We start from the raw sequence: 15,950 nt of genomic DNA, 5'->3' as shown, positions 1-15,950 counted from the left end.
TCTGAACTTGGGGTCACTGTTTTAAAATTAGGGGCTGCTTTATAGAAGGCTGAGAAATTGTGCAACTTTGGAACTTTTTGCCTCAGGTGGTAGAAGTGTAGCCATTGAATATTTTTAAAGGCACAGGTAGGTAGATTTTTGTTAGGCTGGAGAATCAATGGTTGTCTGTGGTAGATGTGAATATGCAATTCAGAACACAAACAGATCAGCCATGATCTTATTGAATGGTGGAGCAGGCTTGAAGTGCTAAAAGGTCTAGACCTGCTCCTAATTTGTATGTTTACATGTAATGTATGTGGAGTCACTCTCATTTAGAATGGAGTATAAAGGAAGGATTTACATCATAGACATGTGGAGACGGTTTAAGGAACAGTTGTTGGGAGTGATGAGTAAATATGTCCCTCTGAGACAGGCAAGAAGGGGTAAGATTAAGGAACCTTGGATGACGAGAGCGGTGGAGCTTCTAGTGAAAAGGAAGAAGGTAGCTTACATAAGGTGGAGGAAGCTAGGGTCAAGTTCAGCTAGAGAGGATTACATGCAGGCAAGGAAGGAGCTCAAAAATGGTCTGAGGAGAGCCAGGAGGGGGCACGAGAAAGGCTTGGCAGAAGGAATCCGGGAAAACACAAAGGCATTTTACACTTACGTGAGGAATAAGAGAATGGTCAAAGAAAGAGTAGGGCCGATCAGGGATAGCATAGGGAACTTGTGTGTGGAGCCTGAGGAGGTAGGGGAAGCCCTAAATGAGTTTTTTGCTTCTGTCTTTACGAAAGAAACCAACTTTGTAGTGAATGAAACCTTTGAAGAGCAGGTGTGCATGCTGGAATGAATAGAGATAGACGAAGCTGATGTGCTGAAAATTTTGTCAAACACTAAGATTGACAAGTCGCCAGGCCCGGATCAGATTTGTCCTCGGCTGCTTTGGGAAGCGAGAAATGCAATTGCTTCGCCACTTGCGAAGATCTTTGCATCCTCGCTCTCCACTGGAGTCGTACCTGAGGACTGGAGAGAGGCAAATGTAATTCCTCTCTTCAAGAAAGGAAATAGGGAAATCCCCGGCAATTATAGACCGGTAAGTCTCACGTCTGTCGTCTGCAAGGTGTTAGAAAGGATTCTGAGGGATAAGATTTATGACCATCTGGAAGAGCATGGCTTGATCAAATACAGTCAACACGGCTTTGTGAGGGGTAGGTCATGCCTTACAAACCTTATCGAGTTTTTTGAGGATGTGACTAGAAAGGTTGATGAGGGTCGAGCTGTGGATGTGGTGTATATGGACTTCAGTAAGGCATTTGATAAGGTTCCCCATGGTAGGCTTATTCAGAAGGTCAGGAGGAATGGGATACAGGGGAACTTAGCTGCTTGGATACAGAATTGGCTGGCCAACAGAAGACAGCGAGTGGTAGTAGAAGGAAAATATTCTGCCTGGAAGTCAGTGGTGAGTGGAGTTCCACAGGGCTCTGTCCTTGGGCCTCTACTGTTTGTAATTTTTATTAATGACTTGGACGAGGGAATTGAAGGATGGGTCAGCAAGTTTGCAGACGACACAAAGGTCGGAGGTGTCGTTGACAGTGTAGAGGGCTGTTGTAGGCTGCAGCGGGACATTGACAGGATGCAGAGATGGGCTGAGAGGTGGCAGATGGAGTTCAACCTGGATAAATGCGAGGTGATGCATTTTGGAAGGTCGAATTTGAAAGCTGAGTACAGGATTAAGGATAGGATTCTTGGCAGCGTGGAGGAACAGAGGGATCTTGGTGTGCAGATACATAGATCCCTTAAAATGGCCACACAAGTGGACAGGGTTGTTAAGAAAGCATATGGTGTTTTGGCTTTCATTAACAGGGGGATTGAGTTTAAGAGTTGTGAGATCTTGTTGCAGCTCTATAAAACTTTGGTTAGACCGCACTTGGAATACTGCGTCCAGTTCTGGGCGCCCTATTATAGGAAAGATGTGGATGCTTTGGAGAGGGTTCAGAGGAGGTTTACCAGGATGCTGCCTGGACTGGAGGGCTTATCTTACGAAGAGAGGTTGACTGAGCTCGGTCTCTTTTCATTGGAGAAAAGGAGGAGGAGAGGGGACCTAATTGAGGTATACAAGATAATGAGAGGCATAGATAGAGTTGATAGCCAGAGACTATTTCCCAGGGCAGAAATGGCTAGCACGAGGGGTCATAGTTTTAAGCTGGTTGGTGGAAAGTATAGAGGGGATGTCAGAGGCAGGTTCTTTACGCAGAGAGTTGTGAGAGCATGGAATGCGTTGCCAGCAGCAGTTGTGGAAGCAAGGTCATTGGGGTCATTTAAGAGACTGCTGGACATGTATATGGTCACAGAAATTTGAGGGTGCATACATGAGGATCCATGGTCGGCACAACATTGTGGGCTGAAGGGCCTGTTCTGTGCTGTACTGTTCTATGTTCTATGTTCTATCATAGGCAATGTGGCAAAAGTCATTGTAAATATTGCACAGTTTTGCACTGATGAAACTATAAAAGACTCACACATAACTAATATCCTCCTGAGGTAGCACTGAAACTAACTTTGTGTGAGTAACGAGAATTTCAATTTACACTGAGGTTGTGTTCTACCAAAATCAGAGGTTACTCAGTATGATGTTAACTGCATCATTCATTAAAGCCTTGTGGAAATAAACATTTCATGCCAGTGCAAAAGGCATTGACAGTCCCACATTAAAAAGTTTAAAATCCCTTACAGTTGCCCATCAAACAAAATAGAAGGAACTGTAATAATAAATCTTTGAGAAATCGGGCGTGCAGCAGTAATTAAGTGATGGAAATCCTCAGATTGTGGTAAAACCCTTGACAGTTTGAGAGTTTCAAACAGGTTATACATATTTTGGCACATTCTTGTCATCTTTTAACAATGCAAAATGTATAATTGCAACCCCTGCGCCTCCCTGAAGGCCACTACCTAAAGGTGCTTTATACATCTCCTTAAGGATTCCCTGAGGCACATTTACAAAGGGAGTTCAGTTCTCGAAAGGGGCACACTTTTCTGGTCTAACACAGTTTGGAGCTGGAGGTTCACCCAGCCAGGCAGCATCAGAGGAACAAGAAAGCTGACATTTCGGGTCAAGAACCCTACTTTTGTTTTCTGAAGAAGGGTCTCGACCCGAAACATCAGCTTTCCTGTTCCTCTGATGCTGCCTGGCCTGCTGCGTTCCTCCAGCTCCACGCTGTGTTATCTCTGACTCCAGCATCGGCAGTTCTTACTATCTCACTGGTCTGATCTGATCTGTTTTGCACATTCTTGGTTCCATATAGCAGAGATTTGCAAATCTGATTAATCTGGAGACAGCTAACTAGTGGTCAGCTGTTCCCACAAGTCATGTGTAAAACACCTATATTCTAAATCTCACTCTGCAAAAAAAATCAGAAATGCACATTTGGGGACAGGCTTAATGATTGTTCCAGATTTCTTACATGTTTAATGCAATGGAGAAACTCTGTGCCACTGTCAAAGGCTGGGTTATTGTCTCTAAGAAGTAATAGGAATTCATTGAATGAACACATGTAACAGAATGGAAAGTGCAGATGATATTGGGCTTCTCAGGGTAAAAGGGTAGGTTTAAGGAAATATGTACTGTCGGCATGAAACTTTGCCTGTCCATTGCATCAACACAACTGTTTTAGTGATGCTCAGGCACTGAGAAGCCCAATATTGTCTGCACTTTGCATTCTGCTACATGTGTTCATTCAATGAACATATATGTCAAGAGGCTAAGTTTGTAAAATCTGCCCTTGCATGTTTGCCCATTTCACTTACAAACTTGTAAATCAATTAAATATTGATATTCTTCTTTATTAATTTAGAATTTAAAGGCCAAACTGGACTATTTACCACAAAATTTTCTTCCTTACTTCATCTAACCCAAGCAAGATAACATTCTGTTCATTTCTCTCTGAGGAGTTTACCACAGATTGTATGGTGGCATTGCCTCAAAATAAAGGGAAGCAGATGTAGGACTGAAGTCAGGAGGAACTTCTTCACCCAAAGGGTGTCAATCTGTGGAATTCCCTGCCCAGTGAAGTGGTGAAGCTACCTCACTGAAAGTTTTTAAGGCAAGGCTAGATAAAGTTTTGAACAGTAAAGGAATTAAGGGTCATGGTGAGTTATCATGGCTGATCTTATTAAATGGCGGGGCAGGCTCGAGGGGCCAGATGGCCTACTCCTGCTCCCAGTTCTTCTGTTCTTTGCTTTGGGATGAACAGTAATAAATTGGAAACTGGAAACAGTAAATGTGTACTGCCTGAAGTCTATCTCACTGAGAATTTTCATTCCCTTCTCACAATATTGAACTTTGTAAAGATTATTGTTTACCTTCTGAGGCGGTTTATACAATTATTGTCATTGTATTTTTAGTTTTATTCCATTGTAATTTGCTTACACAGATGTATCTATTAATTCAGACTAAGTTCAGAGAATGAATCTTGCACTGTTGTCATCAGTGTGCAAGTGGGAACGGCACATTGAAAACCCACTCCTTACTGGAATAACAGAGAAAATATTTTCTGACAAGGTTCAGTTTTTTTTTTGATTTTGTACAATGTTCATTTTTTTTAATCACTTCATTAATCAGTTCATTATTTTCAGAAAGTTGCCTAAAGAATTCTGAAACAGCTTTCAATTTGTTTAATAATTTCCTTGAGCTGAACTATGATGCAGTTAGCTATTGCTGCACAAACGATGCTGAAGTTTCTGATGTTGCTGCTTTTGATGTGGTCTTGACAGGAAGGCAGGAAGTAAAAATGAATGCTTAGTTAACTGATTGTCAAGTGCGAGGCAATGTTTCTTTATTGCTGTTGAACCTGTACAGCCTGTCAACTGGTTCTTCAGACTGATAGTAAAGAGAGTCCTTTAAAAGGTCTGACTTATTTGCACACGATGTACAGCGAGGTAATATACTTTATTATCATGTAAAGATGTGTGGCCAGATTTTCAAAAAGCCACAGGGTCAGGTACTGGTGTGGATGAGAATTCAAATTACTGAATGGTGTTAAATCTTAAGTCAGAACTCCAACACCTCTTGGTAGAGCTAAATCTCGCCATTATTTGGCGGTGTCGATTCTGTTAGGTTTCACTGAGAGTTTCTCCATGAGGCCTAATGGGTTTTCTCATAGCGTCATGTCAAACTCACCTCATTAACTGCCCTCCTCTGTCCCCTCATCCAATTCTAGCCTCATTCTGTACCGAGAACTTATACCCTCACTTGCTGTACCCAGAACAACTCGCCATTGCCAGGTTACCATAGAACGGACTAGCATACCTTGTGCTGACGCCAATTTAAAAGGCCATTGTACACACAGACAGGTACTACTACTGTGAAGCTGCCCTGCATGGTTCTTGATATTTGCCTTGGAAATGGTAGATTGGGAATATTTGGTGTTTTGCCCTGCAGAGGGGGACTTGGAAGTCCTGGGACATGAAGTGGTATAGAGGCATAGTGGCATAGTGCATGCTATCCTAGAATTGGCAGTAGAGAACCTAATGCCACTTCCTACCAAGGCTTATGCTATACCACTCGTACCATTGGCCCCAACATCTCACTCACTGTCACCCACCACAACCCCATACACCACTAACCCTGCTTTGCTACCTATTCACTTGCATAGGACATCTCCCTGCCTGTACCAAAAACAGCAGCTGAGCCACCCACTTTTATCTCCCTTAATACCTGTCCTCCTTTACTTCCAAGAGAGGAAAACAACCCAAAATGGGCAGAAAGATGGGTGGTGTGCTGCCAACATTCAGCTCCTCACCCTTTTGTGGAGAGAATCCTGACTCTGACAGCCCCAAGTGGCTGGCTGAACATCTCCAATCCTCTGGACTGGTATCAGAGACTGCCTGTGAAATGCAGTGCTGGGTCCTCCTCACTGAAGGCTATTTTCTTTGGCTTTACTGAGGACTGCTGATAATCATGACAAATCTTCTGGCTTTGTGACTGTGCTCAACAACAAGATAATATAGCAGTACTGTGAGCCTAGTATCTCTAGCTGAGGGGGTGAGGCACAAAAAGGCCAGGTGGCACAGTGGTCAGTACAGCTGCCTCACAGCAGCAGGGACCTGGGTTTGATTCCACCCTCGGGCGATTGTCTGTGTGGAGTTTGCACATTCTCCCCATGTCGGCGAGGGTTTCCTCCGGGTGCTCCAGTTTCCACCCACAAACCAAAGATATGCAGGTTAGTTGGATTGGCCATGCTGAATTGTCCAGGGATACGCAGGCTAGGTGGATTAGCGAGGGATAGGTTAGGGAGTGGGTCTGGCTGAGATGCTCTTCCGAGGGGCGATGTGGACTAAATAGGCTGAATGACCTGCTTCCACACAGTAGGAATTCTATGATTCCATGTGACCATCCAGGTAAGCTCAAAGTGAGTGAATATTTAAAAATAAAGAACAGCAGTGTGGGGTTGCCCCCAAGTCCAGTCTAAGAACTGGGTGCTTGTATCTGAGTGCAAACTATCCTGACAGCACAAGATCCTGATACTTGCCAATGCAATCCAAGTACTGCAGTGGAGAAGCTTGGAGAGAATAAGCAAACTCCACACAGAGAGTCGCCTGAGGGAGGAATCAAACCCAGGTCCCTGGTGCTGTGAGGCAGCAGTGCTGACCACTGAGCCACCGTGCCACCCTGGCCTTTTTGTGCCTCGGCCCCTCAGCTAGAAATACTAGGCTCATAGTACTGCAAAATTACCTTGTCATGGAGCACAGCCACAAGGCCAGGAGGTTTGTCATGGTAAGTGAATCGGGGATGTGTCATGAGGGCTCTTTGAGGCTGGCAATATGGCAGATGCCAATGTCAGTGAACTTGGGGTGTGAGTGACACAATATGTTTGTGCCTAGTGTCCAATGCGGACGTCCTTTCAAACAAATGGCAAGGCTTCTCGTTATCTACTTTGCTTGCAGTAGGCAGTAAGATAAAAAGCTGCATATTAACAAAGCAACATGTGCTGTTAATAAGATAGTTGATGAGCAATAACCGTTAGTTGGCAACTCACTAACGCCTAGCAACAATCTCACCTTGACACAAGCAACTTAGTTAAAAGATGCAGGATGCTGCTTCCAATGTTGACAGACCTTGCTCGACTTCTTGCATGATTCTGCCACATTTCTTACCAGAGCCCATATTATTCAGACCCCTATAAAGATTTTGCCCATTGTGTTTTCAATCTACTCAATTTGGCCAATTAATGCTAGCATGAGAGCTGCTCCTGCTCTTCTCATTCACAATCGCTTTCTGCCGCGAACCGTTTCTAAGGAAGTTGCCTGTTCTAATTGTGTCCAATAGGGACAGTTTCTAAATTGTTGACACCTGCCTTTGCCACTGTTGCCAGACATGCAATTCTCATCCCCCAGATAGGCATGCTGTCTCCAATTAAGTAGCAAACTCACCTCCAAATAAGCCACATATATTTGAAAAGGAGTCACAAGGGTCAGAACCTTGTATTCATTTGGCTTTTGGGTTCCCAAATGCACATTGAAAATTTGGCCTAGCGGTTTACATTTCAAAAACCAGAAGTCATTTGTAGTCTCACATTCTCCAACAGGAATGAAATGAAAACATTCAGTTGCTTCTGATGAGATTAGATATTATTCTGAATATCTCATTTATCGAAAACCTTTCAAAAAATGTTCAGTGCAACACAAAACCCCCACACAAGCCCTTATTCTAGCCAAAGAAGCACTTGATTGGCTATCCTAGACAAAAGTGACAATTGGTTACAGTTAGAAATCACAACTGTGCGGCTTCCTAGATTCCTGTAAATGTTGTGCTCTGTGAGGTTCACCTTCCCAACATAGTTAGACTCTCAGGAACCAAAACTGAACATTGGGGAATAACATTTCTCCCTTTCACAACGGATCTCATCTAATTCAGTGGTATAGTACTGTTGCCCTTTTATCCTTATATTCTGACACTGTCACTTAGGTTCTATTCTTTGTCTCTGTCCACTTTGTCATGTTTTCAATCCGAGTTGTTGACTTGAGCACGTCCAAATAAATGTCAGGTGTTACCTGTCAGTCTCAATACTTCTTTCATCTTAAATAGAATTTCATCATCTCACTTTTCATCTTTAACAGAAAGGGATACATTTGTAATTTGCCCATTTTACTTTGATAGATACACTGAATAGATAGTTTGGTCTGTAAAATCACTTTTTCCGTTCAGTTATAATTACTAACATTTAACGAAATGCAGAGCGTTCAACCAGTGAGGCATGTTTATCTTATGCGAACACTGAAAGCTCTAACAAGGCAATGAGAGAAGCTGGTGAAATGTTGAGACTGGTTGCACCTAGTTCATAGAAACATTCCTGCTCGGTCCCAACTTATTACCAGGATTATTGCATTTCAAAATAGAACAGCACTGTCTTTTTTGCACAAATGAAGAACACTCACATTTTAAAGTCATTTAATTGTACTTACTTTACAAAAAAAAACCCAAAGGAACTGCGGATGCTGTAAATCAGGAGCAAAAACAAAGTTGCTGGAAAAGCTCAGCAGGTCTGGCAGCATCTGTGAAGGAAAAAACAGAGTTGATGTTTCAGCCCAGTGACCCTTCCGCAGAACGCAGGACCCAAAACGTTGACTCTGTTTTTCCCCTCACAGATGCTGCCAGGCTTGCTGAGCTTTTCCAACAACGTTTTTCTTTTTACTTACAGTTGATAAATTTCCTATGTCGACTATAGATCTAAACTGAAGTCTGTAGATTGTAGCTCAATTGGCATTACTGCAAGTTGAAAAACTTCTTTCAAATGCTGTTACAGTCTTTGGCTGGGTTTTCTCTTAATCTACTTACATGCTCTTGAACCTAAATTAATTTAAACTAATTGACCACCTGATTGTCTAATTTACCAACTCTCCATTGTATATTCTTGACTTACTGGGTATTTTTCACACTGCTCCTCCACTATTGACCTTTGCAGTATAAATTTTTTTGGGGTGGGCCTGTGCATTGATTTTTGACTGTATTTCCAGAGTAAATGATTAAACTAGGAACATTTTGCTTAACCTATGTTTCAGTACAACTCCCTGAACATTTTAGAGTTAAATGAGTCACCAAAAACAAACAATTCAATGAAACACGGCGTTCTGAGGAATGTTGGATGGTTTCCCTACTAACCAAAAAAATCTGGAGCTTTATAGCCTTTAAACATTTTAATTAATATGGACAACCACTTCTGGCAGGTTTTCACTGGCCATTGTCTTCATATGCTGCTGTGATAGCAATGGGGCACTGTTTATAGTTTACCTTTGAAGACTGTTCTGCCCTTCAGATTTTTATGGAGTTTTTCTTTAACAAATAAAACAAAATGATATTGAAGTCTGATCTTCTTTAAAAATGGAAAGATGCAGACTAGCCAGACTGGTGCACAATTCTGGAATTCCCTATCGGGTAGCACAGTGTCTCAGTGGCTAGAACTGCTGCCTCAGCTCGAAGGACCCAGGTTTGATTCCATCCTTGGGTGACTGTCTCTGTGGAGTTGGCACATTCTCTCTGTATGGGTTTCCTCTGAGTGCTCTAGTTTCCTCCCTCAGACCAAAGATGTGCAGTTTAGGTGGATTGGCAATGCTAAATTGTTTATAGTGTCTGGGAATGTGTAGGTTAGGTGAGTTAGAATGGGATTACAGGAATAGGGTGGGATGCACTTTGGACGGTTGATGTGGACTTGATGGGCTGAATGGCCTGCTTCCACACCATAAGGATTCCATGATTTGACAATAAGCAGTAAAGTCTTGATGTAATCAATTTTATGATACACAGATTCCAACTGATGATCTTTATGTACACTTTTTCAATTTAAGCTTGAGGAATTACAAATACTTTTTCTGTCTTTTTCTTTCCGGTTAGAACTAATAATTTTAACTTTTAAATTACCACTATTTTTTACAAGCACTCAATTAAATACCACAATTTCACAAAGGTGCTGTAACTTTCAGTTTTCTGCTCAATTCTATGATTTTAAATGTAACCGACTGTGTATAGTATCTCGACTTGAATATCAATTCATTGTTCATTGTTATGAATAACTGGAGTCACTATCACTAATAGGCTTCATTGATATATTTATAGAGTCATATAGCATGGAAACAGATCCTTTGGTACAACTCATCCATACCAACCAGGTGTCCTAAACTGAAGTAGTCCCATTTGCCTGCTTTTGGCCTATATCCCTCTAAACCTTTCCTATTCATGTACCAGTCCAAATGTATTTTAAATGTAGTAATTCTACTCAGCTCTACCACTTCTTCTGGTATCTCATTCCATATATACACCACCCTCTGTGTGAAAAGGTCCCTTTTTAAATCTGTCCCCTTAAACCTATGCTCTCTAGGTTTGGACTCCTCCATCCTGGGAAAAAGACTTTGGCTTTTTGGCTCACTGGTGACCCTCATGATTTTATAAACCTCTATAAAGGTCACCCTCAGCCTCTGACACTCCAGGGAAAGAAGTCCCAGTCCATCTTTATACATTTTTTTCTGCACCCTTTCCAGTTTGACAACAGTCTTCCTATAACAGGGCACCCAGAAGCCAATTCAATACTCTTAAAGTGGCCTCACCAATGACTTGTACAGCCAAAACATGATGCCCCAATTCCCGTACTCAATACGCTGACTAATGAAGGCAAATGTGACAAATGCCTTTTCACTACCCTGTCTACCTATGACACCACTTTCAAGGAACTCTGTATTTGCACCTCGAGGTCTGTCTGTTCGACAACACTCCCAAGGGGTCCTACCATTAACAGTGCAAGTCCTGCCCTGGCTTTTCTTACCAAAAATACAATACCTCACATTTATCTAAATTAAACACCATCTGCCAGTCCTCAGCCCAGTGGCCAAGCTGATCAAAATCTTGTTGTGGTCTTAGATAACTTTCTTCACTGTACGCTATACTAACATCTCAAAGAATTGGGAGATTTATAAAAGGTTACCTATATAGTTCTAATATAGTACTTATCATATGCTGGCCAACAGGGCAGATCAACCATCCAGCATCAACTGCTCAAATGCTGCTATTTTTCCAGATTTATTTGTTGTTTGCTCAGATCTTTACGAACAGTGAAGTACTTTTGACATTTAATGTTTTCTTGTAGGAAACAAGGAAGACAAATTGTGCACAGCAAAGCCCCGCCAAACACCAAAGTGACAATAACTAATGGTTGGAGGCATAGCTGGCACATAGGAAGGTGGTTGTGGTTTTAGGAGGCTAGCTATCTCAGCTCTAGGACATCTCTGCAGGTGTATTCAGGATAGTACCATTGACCTAACCATCTTTAGCTGTTTCATCAATGACCTTTTCTCCATTAAAGAGGTCAGAAGTGGAGATGTTCACCGATAGTTGCACAATGTTCAGCACTATTCACAATTACGCAGATACTGAAGCAGCCCATGTTCAAATGCAACAAAACCTTGCCAATACTTAGGCTTGGGCTAAAAAAGCAAGTAACATTCGCATTACACAATTGCCAGGCAGTGACCATTTCCAATAACAAGCAATGTAACCACCAACCCTTTCCATTGAATGGCTTTACCATCACCAAAACCCCCTGCCATCAACGTCCTGGGGGTTACAATTGACCAGAAACTCAACTGGACTCACCAAATAAATGCAATGACTACAAGAACAGGTCAGAGGCTAGGAATACTGGGCCAGTAACTCACTTCCTGACCTCTCAAAGCCTGTTTACCAGCTACGAGGCTCAAGTCAGGAGTGTGATTGGAATGCTCCCGACTTGCCTGGATTAGTGCAACTCCAACAACACTCAAGAAGCTTAACACTATCAAGAACAAAACACTCACTTGATTAGCATCACGCTCACAAGCATCCACTTCCTCCATCACCAATGCTCATTAGTACGCACTGCTACCTACAAGATGCACAAATTTGCCAAAGATCCTTAGACACTTCAAAACTCTTGACCGCTGTCATCCAGAAGGACAAGAGCAGCAAATACATGATAACATTGCCATGTGCAAGTTCCCCTCCAAATGGTCAGTGACTTCACGTAATGGAGCGAGTGCAAACAGTGGTCTAAAAGCTTGTAATTTCAAATAAACCTCTTGGACTATAACCTGATGTCATGTGACTTCTAACTTTGTCTGTACCAGTACAACACTGGTACCTCCACATCATAAACAACTTGAAATGACTTTAAAAATACAAAATCTTTTTTTTTGTTTGACTAGAGAAGCGCATACAGTTTCAGCACAATAAATAGTTTTTTTTTATTTTAAAGCATTTAAAAGATGCCTATTAGTTTCTGAAATGACTGCTCAGAGGCTAGTATTCCATCTCCAAGTCACCCTTTATTTACACATGCACAGTACATGGACTCTGACCAGTCAGCTCAGAGCCAGTTTCCAGAGTGATGAGAATCCCTGAGACGCCTGTTTATATCTGATTAAGATAAAGAAATTTCATCATTAATTCCATGTTAGTTAACAGAACTACAACATCTGAGAGACGTTTCAGTTGAACAGTAGTGTGCTGGTCAGAAAAAATAAAATAAAAAGCCACAAATTGCTGGAGCGATAGATTTCATAGCAAAGGCTGAGTTAATTTTTTTCCTTACTTTTCAGATTATATTGTTTTTGTGCCACAAATTGCTAAAAATGAGAGCTGATGAAGAAGTGAATGGGGCATTTGAGATGTTGTAATTGTTCAACTTAAAGTTCTCTTCCCTTCAATTACATTAAGGACAGGGAAAGGAACCATGGAAATGCTGGAAGAAAATAAGGTTAATTAAAGTTATCAGAGAAAGGGACTGAGTCAGAGCGCTGAAGATAAAAAGAATACAAGACAGAAAACTGAAAGAAGAATTCGAAAATGGAAACCTCCCGAAACAATTTATTGGCTGTGAGAATTAGATTATGCAGTTTCATCATTCCCTATTAGGATTTCAAAGATAGAGATGTGAGGCTCAAAAATAAATCATATTAACAGGGTCCTTAAGGCATAAATTTCCAACTCTAAATGGCTGCAGTGAGATAAATTTGTCTTAATGATATAAGTGCAGCAATTTCATAATGGAGACTTGATATGGAGATGGCAGTGTTGGACCAGGGTAGACAAGGTCAAAAATCACACAACACCAGGTTATAGTCCAGGTAACACCTGAAGAAGGAGTGAGATTCTGAAAGCTTGTGTCTTCAGATAAACCTGTTGGACTATAACCTGGTTTCATGTGATTTTTGACCATGATGGAGCCACATGGTGCAGTGGAGATTTTTTTTTGAGTACAGGAATTGGGAGATCATGTTGTGGCTGGACTGGAAATTGGTTAGACCACTTTTAGAATGCTGTGTTCAATTCTGGTCTCCCTGCAACAGAAAGGACTTTGTGAAATTTGAAAGGGTTCAGAAAAGATTTACAAGGATGTTGTCAGGGCCTGAGGGTTTGAACTACATGGTGAGGCTGAATAGGCTGGGGCCATTTTCCCTGGAGCGTTGGAGGCTGAGGGGTGACCATAGAGGTTTATAAAATCATGAGGGGCATGGATAGGGTGAATAGTCAAGGCCTCTTCCCCAGGGTAAGGGAGTCCAAAACTAGAGGGCACAGGTTTAAGGTGACAGGGGCTTAAGGGGGAACTTTTTCACGCAGAGGGTGATGCGTGTATGGAATGAACTGCCAGAGGAAGTGGAGGAGGCTGGTATAACTACAGCATCAAAAAGGCATCTGGATGGATACAGGCACAGGAAGCGTTTAGAGGGATATGCACCAAATGCTGGCAAATGCGACAAGATTAATTTAGGATATCTAGTCAGCATGGACGGGTTGGACTGGAGGGTCTGTTTCTGTGCTGTACACCTCTGACTCTATGCTAAGGTTAATAGAGAAGAGGTTCAAATTGTCCAGCAATTTGTGACTAATCAGAACTCATGGCATATCACTCTAATTCATTGACCACAAGCTCCAGAAATTTCCAGAAATTTCTGGGGCGTTAACTCTGTACTCTTCTTTCAATAAGTCTCCCATGAGCAGGTATATATATATGCTAAAAACATCCGGTCTGGTGGAGTGGGGAACGGCATATGTTTGTTTGTGTGGGTTTATTCGAGTCTGTGTTTATGTATGTGTATATGTTCATTCTACAACAAAGTGCATTCATTTTGAGTTGCTGTCGCAGTCCTTAACCTGCCTGTTAATACTGCCCATCAGAGAACAATGGGTTAATGGTTATAAAACAGAAAGTGATGTGTATCATGATGTAACAATGACATCAGCTATCATCTACAAGAGTCTGAGAAGAAATTTGGAAGAGGGAGATGTATTTACTGAGAAATGTAGAATGTCCCATATCGTAAATAAAGGAGCTTCGAAGAAACATACCTGACTTTGACCCAAGTCAATCATAGGTCAACTTTGCCGATCCAGAGCAGATCCCAAGTTACCTGAAGAGAGATCTAAAGTGTTCAAAGTGGATCAAACCACGAGCCACCCATTTCTCCCAGTGAAACTGATAAAGTTCTATTGCTGCAGCCCTCTGAGTGGTGCTCCAACATTGTGGACCCATCCAGTGTGCTTTACAAGATGGCATCCACAGAGGTGGTCAATTAATTGGGTGCCTCCTGGAAATTTGCCCAATCCAGAGGGATATAGGCCCAACTGTAACCAGAGAGGGACATCCATTCAGTCCCGACATTGGAGTTCCAAAGTCAAATCAAAAAATCCAGTCCATTAACTTGAGAAAAGATGTGTGTCATTAAAACCATCTGTAGCTTTCAGTTTACGGTACAGCGCAGATTATCTTGAGCAAACTTTTAATTTCAGCTCCACAAAACATGGATTGCAAACTTAAAATTAAATCTGAGGTGAATCTCTGTATGATCCGTTGCTCTTTTAACTGCAAGTGATACTCATAGCAATGAATAGGGAGAAAAGCTTCATTAAGATGAGGTGCACTGATTCTTTCAGAAATATTGTTGGCTTGTTTTAAATTGACCACCCTGATTGTTTGCTTTTTATTAAAACAAAACTGTTTTTAAAAGGTGTGACTTCATTTTAGAACTTGAACTATTGCTATTTGGGGATTTTGTTGGTGGGAAAGTGCTGACCCAGCTGATGACATTTCTTTTGAAAGTGCTTTTATTTTCTCCAGTGTAGTGAAATGTGTGTGCAATATGTCTTCTGCATGCAAGTCTGGTTATAATCCTTTCTATCCATCTCTCACATTAATTATCCTTCACCCTACTACTTTCAAACAGTTGACTAATGTGGCAATATCGCTCGATCTGGCAGTGATTAGTAAAACACAGTCAGGCTAATAAACCTAAATATGGGTCAGTACCATGGAAGAAGTAACCACAATATCAAGAGGCTAAGGTCCAAACAGAAAAGGACAAATTCTGTTCAAATATTGGAACATAAAACTAGTTACTTAAGACTTTTGAACAATGAGGGAGAATTTAGTTGGGGACCAAATAAATTGTTGGATTATTTTCCTACAAAAGCTAATGGAACTACAAGTTTTATCAAACTATTTACGGAATATAAAAAAAAGGTAATAATAAGCTTGGATAAAAACTCAAGATTCCAACAGTATTGGATGCAGTATGGGTTTCAGACATAAGGTGGCCATCGAAGTTTAAGGGAAAACAAAAATATTCTAAGGACGCTGACTGCTAGAAGGATATATAAATATAAATAAAGACTTGAAATATTAGATTGTTAGAATTCAAAATATAAAATTTGTTGCAACATCGTAGAATTCAGGTAATAGTGACAAAGAGAAGGTCTTTGGTGAAACAACAATGCTACTGTGAAGAACTCCTATAGGAATGAACTTCACCTCATCTCAATGATGTGCGTCTGAAATCTTTCCCTAACACCAAGATTTCTAGTTGTAGACTCTGCTTTGTATCATTGACCACATCAACCTATACATTGGTAGCATTATACTGAAATCAACATTCATGCCTCAGACTGTCACAACCAA

The 15,950-nt window shown here is 41.4% G+C and overlaps 1 protein-coding gene across 4 annotated transcripts in view; it reads left to right on the top strand.

The window, feature by feature from the left end:
* nfatc2a (nuclear factor of activated T cells 2a) overlaps positions 1 to 15,950 on the top strand; it is a 196,312-nt gene that overhangs the window by 107,013 nt on the left and 73,349 nt on the right. The gene's annotated exons all lie outside the window — the stretch shown is intronic.

The sequence above is a fragment of the Stegostoma tigrinum genome, chromosome 19 (assembly GCF_030684315.1).
Source record: "Stegostoma tigrinum isolate sSteTig4 chromosome 19, sSteTig4.hap1, whole genome shotgun sequence".
In the NCBI taxonomy this organism is placed as follows: domain Eukaryota; kingdom Metazoa; phylum Chordata; class Chondrichthyes; order Orectolobiformes; family Stegostomatidae; genus Stegostoma; species Stegostoma tigrinum.
The sequence above is the reverse complement of the archived record's forward strand: the minus strand, read 5'-3'. Positions and strand labels throughout refer to the sequence as shown.